At 46.1% G+C, this 9,584-nt stretch overlaps 1 protein-coding gene across 2 annotated transcripts in view; it reads right to left on the bottom strand.

The window, feature by feature from the left end:
* The window catches only part of NIM1K (NIM1 serine/threonine protein kinase), a 28,646-nt gene extending 22,857 nt beyond the window's left edge, over positions 1 to 5,789 (bottom strand). Inside the window, exon 1 of one of the 2 annotated variants that reach the window (XM_083466138.1) lies at positions 5,661 to 5,789. The gene's annotated coding sequence lies outside the window, so the exon portion shown is untranslated. Of the gene's footprint in view, positions 1 to 5,510 lie in introns of both variants that reach the window. The other variant, XM_083466136.1, reaches the window with a different exon arrangement.
* Positions 5,790 to 9,584: the final 3,795 nt, after the last annotated feature.

Genomic DNA, 9,584 nt, shown 5'->3' on the forward strand with positions numbered 1-9,584 from the left:
GCCCAAAACACCTGGAGCACAAAACCACTGGAGAAGGCTGCTGTGCAGAACTATTACTACAAAGACGCAACCCTTGTGGATATTTATGTTTTTTATAAAACCATCCTAACTTCTTCTTAGTGATATTGCACTGTATTTGAGAAGCTGACAGTTCTGCATGTCGCTCCATCCTCCACTGGCTTGGATTTTAAATCCATGCACTTTCAATATCAGGCAAGCCATATTTCAAAGGGTATTAATTACTCTTACAAAGGGCATTGTTTAATTAGAGGGATGCGGGTGGCGCTGCGGTCTAAACCACTGAGCCTCTTGGGCTTGCCGATCGAAAGGTCGGCAGTTCGAAATAGCATGATGGGGTGAGCTCCCCATTGCTTTGTCCCAGCTCCTGCAAACCTACCAGTTCAAAAGCACACCAATGCTAGTAGATAAATAGTGGCAGGAAGGTAAACGGCATTTTCATGCACTCTGGCTTCCGTCATGGTATTCTGTTGCACCAGAAGCAGTTTAGTCATGGTGGCCACATCACCCGGAAAGCTGTCTGTGGACAAACACCAGCTTTCTCGGCCTGAAAGCGAGATGAGCGCCGCAGCCCCATAGCCGGTATAGCGCAGCGTACGGGGGACTCACTGAGCTGGCAGCTCAGTTTGGGGGGGAGGCTCGTGGGCTGGTAAAACTGTCTTCGTGGGCTGCATCCAGCCCATGGGCTGCACACTGCTGACCCCATAGCAGAGGGAAAATTTGAAAAGTGGCAAATGGGGACTGCTAGGCCCATTGTGCCACACACCAGTCTTACCTGAAGATCAGGAGAATTCTTTCATCACCCAATATTTCAAAAAGTCTCAGGGACCTGAATAAAGCTTACAGATGACATGATCAATCAAGCCATATTTGGGCATGGTAGAAATTCGGGGGGTTACACGCAGAAAAGGAGGGGTTGTTGTGGGGCTGAGTGTGCTAAATCCAGCCCCCTTCCTCCTCCACACCCTCCTCCTCAAGTTGGAGGGCCACTGTCTGAAGCAGAGACCCTCCTGAACTCATGGTGGTTGCAGATGCAAAGTAGAAGCTGCAGAAAATTAGGGTTCCTACATCAAGCAAGAAGCCCAAGCAAGAAGAAGTTGGCTGCCCAGTTCACATGCTCACTATTCTTTAACCCAAGGCTAGCACACTTTCCCCATAAACTATTCTTCCCCTGCCTCCTTGTGAATGGAATTTCCCCGTTTCTATAACCCTTGAATATGGCTCCAGAACTGAGGCTAGATACAGAGGAGGGTACTGGATAAGAGAACCCCAGGCGCTCCCACAGGACATGTTTAACATGCCACTTGGCAGCAGCTGCACCATCAGGGAGTGATGGGAAGCAGGGGTGGCCTAAAATAGGGCACATTTCATCAAACCGCGCCAGTTGCCTTGCGGCACTGCCGCAAAACAAAGCACGCCAGCTACGTATGTTCAAACTACCCCCTTGGAATCGCACGTTGCTTTGTGACATTTCTGAAGCTAAGCAGGATTGGGTGCAGCAGCACCAGTTCCCGAAATGAAAGGGTGCTTAGAAACCTCCAGTACGGTGTCCTGAGTTCCAGAGAGAGGAGGAGCAAGAAACAGAGAAGAGGAGGAGGAGGAGGAGCAGTTGTTTGTAAGCAGCTTCTGAATCCACACTGTGTGTGAGAGAGAAAAGAGGGTTGGGCTCTCACTGGCCTTATAGCCCCTTATTAGATTCTGCCCCATTGATCTGGAGTGCGTTGCGGGGTGGCCGTGAAGGAGAAGGAGGCAACAACTTCAAGTATAATACTACAGGCATGCACCGAGCCCATTAAGATGCAAATTGCCTACCCCTCAGTTACGAGGTTTGGGCTCCTCCGTGAGATTACAAGCAAAAGGTCCTCGGTTTGAAAGAGCTGCTTTAAAAAGTTCCCATAACCCTTAGAGAATTCCCACAACCCAGCGCTGTTTTTTCACATGTGCGCACAGCAGCAAAAGGCAAGCTCGAAGGCGCAGTTCTGAGAGCAATTACTTAATGCTTCAGAGATTAGCTGTCTGCCTCATCCTGAGTCCATATTATTCAAGAGAGAACAAAGGGGAACGAGACACATTAATCCATCAGCCCTATAGCACTAACTTTCCCGTCATAGGCATTTATGAGCCTATACAACTCCATGTTCCTCCTAGGGGCAGGGGGGAGTTTATTTGTAGTCTGCTGAAGTAAAGATTATGCAATGAAAGAAGTTGCCTCGCTGCCCCAAACTGGGAGGCTGCTTCAGGTGCAGCAAAGTTGCAAGCAGGGTCTTCCTGTGCAACTGCATTCTGCACTCAGCAAAAGGGACAAAGCTAAGAATATAAGAATATTCTACTGAATCAGGCTGAAGGCCCATCTAGCCCGGCATTCTGTTCTCACAGTAGTCAACCAGATCCTCATGGGAAGCTTGCAAGCAGAACCTGAGCACCACAGTGCCCCCTACAGCATATACACATACAGTGGTACCTCGGGTTACATACGCTTCAGGTTACATACGCTTCAGGTTACAGACTCTGCTAACCCAGAAATAGTGCTTCAGGTTACGAACTTTGCTTCAGGATGAGAACAGAAATCGCGCGGCGGCAGCGGGAGGCCCCATTAGCTAAAGTGGTTAAGAACAGTTTCAGGTTAAGGACAGACCTCCCGAACGAATTAAGTACTTAACCCGAGGTACCACTGTACTTGTGATTCCCAGCAAGCAGTACCCAGAGGCATATTGCCTCTGACAGGAGAAGCCGACTGACCAAAGCTACCCAACTCCGCTGTGCTTGAGAGGCAAAGAAACCTCTGTTTTTTGCTGCCATTCCCACAAACTGAGAAATTTTAGGTAGTTACAGAATGAGATTCCTTGTATTTGGTGTGTCTGTGTACATGTGCTTACACACACACACAAAAACACACACACACACACACAAAACACAGGGAGGGCAGACTGAAGTTGCAAATATGTGAATAAATCATATTTCTTAAAGCTATGATGGTCTCTGCCACATCTTCGATCTTTCATTATTATTAAATATTTTTTATTGATTTTACAATTTTAACTTCACCAAGTATTCTCCATAGAGATAATACAATTCGGGGGAGAGGGGGAATAAATGGAAAATAAAGCAAAACATAAAACAGAGAATATAAATAACCTTAATCATGACACATTTTCAGTATATATAAACATATTTTGGAGGTTCTCTAACTTCCTGACTTCCCTCCTTCTCCTTTTCTGGTTCATTAAATAAGTAAGTTTTCTTATTTTTCTTAATAAGTATTGTTTCTTATATAAAACCTCTTTTTCTTATTTTTCTTATATTATCAATATTTAACAAACTACCATCATACATTAATCTTAAAATTGCCAATGTTGGACTCATTATTTAACACTTGCAAATGTTTGATCAAAGCCTGCCAATGTTTCTATTTGTATACCATATTTTTGTACATATACAATAAATGTTTCCCAATCTTTTTTAAATTTCTCACTGCCATTGTCTCTGAGCTTCTCTGTAAGCTTTGCCACCTTGTCTTCAATTCTCCAAAGAAGCTGAGTCCCTGGGCGGGTGCCTGGAATCTCAGCAGAGAGTGGCGGTGACACCCAACTTTTGTAACATTATGTTTTTTTATCCTATTTTAATGTTTCATTGTGTAGGCTGCTCTGGGATTATGATGATTTAAAAAAGAGTTGTGTATCAAACAAAGAAAGTACACAAATACTGACACCCCCCCACCCCCTGATAAGACTGAAAGGAATCCTATTAATACCCCCAAAAAAGTTTGAGGACACTGAAAGTCCACTGCTAATACTTCCCTGGATTACAGAGTGTAATAGCCCTATATGAGCGTGTTACTCCTTTTAATTAATCCCATGGCATCGATCCCAGATGTTTCCCCAATGCGGCTTGATACTGATGAGCTAATCCTGAAATTAGATTAACCTGCGTGGATGAACAAACGGGGATGTGGAGTCATGGTTGTCAGGACAACAAATAGAAATTGCATCCTATTAATCCTCTCGGAAGAAATCTGCTTCCAGCGCAGGAACAACACCCAGGACATGTTTCCAGCAAAGTCAATCCAATGAAATTTATTATTGTTCGTTTGTTTCTTTCACTGGGTACATGTGTAACAAAGGGAGCCCAGGTTCATTAAGCTGTAAAAACACATGCTGTAAAACTGTAGCCATTAAAAATAATAACGAGAAGTTTTTCCCCATGATGGTAAACTGTAGAAGGGAGAGAGAGATATGTTTGAATAAGAACTTAAGAAGAACCTACAGGGTCAGTCCAGTGGCCCATTAGTGTGAACTCTACTCTCACAGAGGCCAAATGGATGACTATTGAAGTCCTAGAGGAGCAGGTCTGCCAGTGGAATCATAAGTAATAGAGGCAGTACAAAAAAAAAGGGTTGTGGGTCTCTTCATCTAACGGGTTCTAATGTGTTTTTTTAAACAACAACAACAACAACAACATATCCCTAAAAATATGTGTTGATGTGTTTACTTTGAGGTGTTTGGAAGTAAAATAAATGCACCACCCAGATACAGTCCTCAATTCTATGCACAACAGGTTTCCTGCATGCACAACAGTATTGTCCAAAACAATCTTGTGCAGAATGGATGGCATAGATACCCACTCATGTATAAGTAGTGATAGTGAGCTAACCTGATTGAGCCAGGGTTGCAGGATGCATGTCCATAGGCAACCCTTAGATGGTTCGTAACAACTACTACCCAGAACAGACCACATTTGCCACATTAAGATGCAGAACTAACAAAAGAGATGACATATGCACCAAGGCAAAACTGAGTTTCTGTCTGGGTGACATGGTCCCAGGAACACGCTGCATATCCACCACATAATAAAACTATGTCCCTCCTCCATCCACCAGGAGAAAGAACAGCAAGGAGTCCTGTGGCATCCCTAGAGATGGATTACGGCAGAGCTTTTGTAGACTAGAATCCACTTCAGTCGGCAAGTATAGATGTGTACACACAAACACCTAGTTCACCACCTGTTCTTGATCCCAATGATTGCTTCCACAGTTAATTTGCAAGATGCACCACAGCTGCCCAAAGCAACTTAAATAGAACGCATTGTAGGCAGACCACAAAGTCCATTATTTCAAGTGTGCATACAATACCTCCGGGTTCCTAATTTTGGAGCCCTTCGTCCCAAATATTTGCAGGTGTGTAGGACAGAGAGAGGAAGCTGCCTTATGTACCCATTCAGTATTGCATCACAGTGTTATAGCCTGCCTTTTACGTCTCCTCCAAGGAGCTCAAGGTGGCGTTTATGATCCCCCCCCCCGCTCCCCTTGCTCTCCTCCCAACAGCCCTGTGAGGAAGGCGGGACTGAGGTCACCCACGGGCTTCATGGTGGCTGAGTGGGGATTTGAACCCAGGACTCCCAGGACTCAGTGCAGCTCAGAACTGCCCACAGCGGCTGGCAGCTGCTCTCCATCCACAGTTGCAGGCAGGGAACCCCCCCCCGCCCCCAAGTCCTACCTGGAGACGCCGGGGGTTGAACCCGGGACCTTCCACCCACGGTCCTTCCCGCTCCACTCCATCCCTCAGCATGGCGCCGGCGTCCCCTTCCTTGCAGGTAAGCCCTGCTGAGCTCTGGAGGTTTCGCGCAGCGCCCTGCACGCCTCTTACCTGCCGGGCAGGTGGAACCAGGAGGAGCAGGCGGGCAGCCGCGCGCCGCAGGGTGTTCATTGCAGGCGCCACTCGGGAGCCAATGAAACGCTCTCGCTCCGCCGCCACGAAAGCCAAAGAAGGCGCGCGCGCGCATGGCCGGGAGGCGCAGGCACGAGGGGAAAGGCGGGGCGGCGGCGTGGGAGAGCGTGCAGCACGGAGGGAGCCTCAGGAAGGGGGAGGGAGAACCGCCGGGAGAACCAATCGGCTCGCAGGGAGGGCGTGGCCGGCCGCGCGCCTTGGGCTGCTTTCTTTAGCAGCGCGTGCGCAATGGCGTGGCTGCGAAAAGGATTCACCTGTTGGATTTCTGCCTGCCTCGTTACTCATCGTTATTGATATTATTGCTATTAATAATAATAATACTTTGGTGTAATTACCACGCCTGTTCACCTCTGAAGGGACTGGAGGCAGCTTATATATAAAAACAAGAAACGCCACATTGGGGGCGGGGGGAACCATTCATTTAAAAAAGCAATTAGAAGTACATGATGTCTATTAACAACAACAACAACCAACAACACCACCACCACCACCACCACCACCACCACAACAACATACTAGTATTGTCAAGCTGGGTGGAGGGAAAGAAGAGGCAAGCTGGAAAACTGGGAGCAGCAATGCCCTCACACACACACCCCGCTCAAGGTGGGGCAATATAGGTACAGAGTCATTAGGTTGTTGTTGTTTAGTCATTTAGTCGTGTCCGACTCTTCATGACCCCATGGACCAGAGCACACCAGGCCCTCCTGTCTTCCACTGCCTCCCGCAGTTTGGTCAAACTCATGCTGGTAGCTTCGCGAACACTATCCAACCATCTCATCCTCTGTTGTCCCCTTCTCCTTGTACCCTCCATCTTTCCCAACATCAGGGTCTTTTCCAGGGAGTCTTCTCTTCTCATGAGGTGGCCAAAGTATTGGAGCCTCAGCTTCACGATCCGTCCTTCCAATGAGCACTCAAGGCTGATTTCCTTCAGAATGGATAGGTTTGATCTTCTTGCAGTCCATGGGACTCTCAAGAGTCCCCTCCAGCACCATAATTCAAAAGCATCAATTCTCCGGCGATCAGCCTTCTTTATGGTCCAGCTCTCACTTCCCTACATCACTACTGGGAAAACCATAGCTTTAACTATACAGACCTTTGTTGGCAAGGTGATGTCTCTGCTTTTTAAGATGCTGTCTAGGTTTGTCATTGCTTTTCTCCCAAGAAGCAGGCGTCTTTTAATTTCGTGACTGCTGTCACCATCTGCACTGATCATGGAGCCCAAGAAAGTAAAATCTCTCACTGCCTCCATTTCTTCCCCTTCTATTTGCCAGATGATGATGGGACCAGTGGCCATGATCTTAGTTTTTTTGATGTTGAGCTTCAGAACATATTTTGCACTCTCCTCTTTCACCCTCATTAAAAGGTTCTTTAATTCCTCCTCACTTTCTGCCATCAAGGTTGAGTCATTAGGTACAGATATACAATTCTAAGGGAAATGTGCTCTGTATGTACTCAGAGACTCTGGTATTATTTCATGCATAGAAACATAGAAACTGGCTTATACCAAGCGAAACCATTGCTGCCTCTAGCCTAGTGTTGTCTACACTGACTGGCAGCAGATCTCCAGAGTCCCTCCCAGTCCTAGCTGGAGATGCCAGGGACATCCTGAATGAAAGCAGATGTTGTACTAGTGAGCTATGATGCTTCCTGTTCTGCAAAACCCTTGCAATATTCTCTCTTCCACACAAACAGAGAATGAGAGGGGCAGGCTGAAAGCAGGGAGTTAAACCCAGATTTCCCAAATCCACAAATGTGGCACTTTATTTCTAGGTATACTTTAGGCAGAGATGTCACTGCCTAAAAATATACAGACCCAGGGTAGGTTCAAAGCCACGGTGGATGCAGAAGTGTCAACTCTGCTCACTGTTCAAGGAATCACTGTTCCTAGAAACCATGGACAGCTCCACACAATATTATTTCCTAAGAAAGAATTGCTATATAGATGCAACACTAAGCTATCAGGTAGTACAAAGTTCCTTGCACAAATTAGATGGTGACAAAGTTTTAAAAACTGAGGGTGGCTTGAAAGAGGGACCACCACTCATGTTACGTGTGGTCATTCCCACTTCTGCCGCTGCTAAGCACTAATTGTTTCTAAACATATTTGAATGCAGGAAACAGCAGGGGGCAAAAGAGTGCAACTCACATCATAGCAAGTAAACCCAGTCACTAAAAGAAAAACGTCAACAACATTTTGTACATCGTTTCCTTGTGCTTATAGCTTGTACTCTTCTTCCCAATGAGAGCACTGAGCAGTGGCTGCCAGTACATTATCACACACAATGGCATATCATTTCTTCCCAGGTGTGGAAGAAAACTGTTGTCCATGAACGAAGATGTGTAAACAGGAAGGAATCAGCAGCCAAGATGTACTGCAAAGCACACCCCCCCCACACACACACATGCAAAAAAGCTAGCCAAAATGGTAGTATGTTGGATTTGTACCACAGGCAGATACCGGTACTTCTTTGCTTACATGTTGCTCCTGATCCTCCTTGAAAACACGCAGTGCTGCCCTCTAGCCTACTTAAGCGTAAACACCACCTTTCCTTATGCTGTAGATCCAGCGCTTGATAAGAGCCTGTCATTAATTTTGTACACTTATACAGTTTGCAATGCCGCCAAGTCATTGGAACTCCCCCAAGTTAACATACTTTAAAAATAGAGAATTCAGATATCATTGCCTCCCTGCTCCATTCCGGTGTCTTCTGCGTTATCCTACCATCTTTTTCCAGAGCAGATTTCTGGTTACCTACCTCCAGCTTTGAGTATTTGGTTCTAGACATACAGCCATCACTGCAGTGATGACATCAGTGGAAAAAATGCATTGGGAAGACCATTATGGGGACAAGGCCCCCCCCACCCCAATTTTTTTTTTTTAAAGACTTGTTAAAATATATTTCACAGTAACAGCCCCATCCTTAACTTACCTTCTCTGAAGTCAGTCCTATGGAGTGTGAGAAGAGTTAAGTTCCAACCAGGAATACTTAGGACAGAAGCCTTACATGGTGGAACACTCTGTCACAAGAGACTAGGATCCTGTGGGTCTTGACATCTTTCCGCAGGGCCTGCAAGACAGAGCTGTTCTGCCTGGCCTTTGGTTTGGACTCAATCTGACCCTTATGTTTCCCTCCCTTTAGGGTTTTGATCTATGGGCTACTTTTAAAATGAGGCTGCATTTTAAATTGGTTTTCCCCCCCCCATTATGTTTTTACCATAATTTTACTGGTGTTAGCTGCCCTGAGCCTGGCTCTGGCTGGGGAGGGCAGGGTATAAATAAAATTTATTACTATTATTACTACATTGAAACTCCCAGCAGCATATACTTCAATTTACAATTTGTATGTGAAAAGTGCCTTTCTTATAAGCACCCTCACCAATGAGTGGCGGGTGGGGTGCACTTTTACATCACCCGTGGCTCAGTGTAGGAGATAAAAGCTTTAGAAGATGGTGCGAGCAGTTTGTGGAGAAAGCACAAGCACATCTCCAATCACTCTGAACTCCAGCATGGGAGTGTCTTGACACTGGCCACAGAAGAAAGTCAAGAACTGGAGTCTTTTCCACTTTCCATTTGAATGCAGCCACTCTAACCCGAAATCTCTATGATGCCCTTAATTTATTTGAATTGCTTCTCCTGAGCATGCTGCTCGCTAAGCAATGGCTCACATTTTCAACACAATCCCTGTTTGAGCCTCTCCTGGTAAAGGTGATCCACAGGCCTAGGCTTCCCAAGAGACATGGGTGTAGTGTAGTGGTTAGTGTGTCATGACTAGGAATTAGGAGACCAGGGTTCAATTCCCCACTCGGGTCAGGAGACCCATTGTGTAACCTCATACCAATTAA

Source organism: Podarcis liolepis (genome assembly GCF_965112155.1).
Source record: "Podarcis liolepis genome assembly, chromosome: 11".
NCBI classification, from domain to species: Eukaryota; Metazoa; Chordata; class Lepidosauria; order Squamata; family Lacertidae; genus Podarcis; species Podarcis liolepis.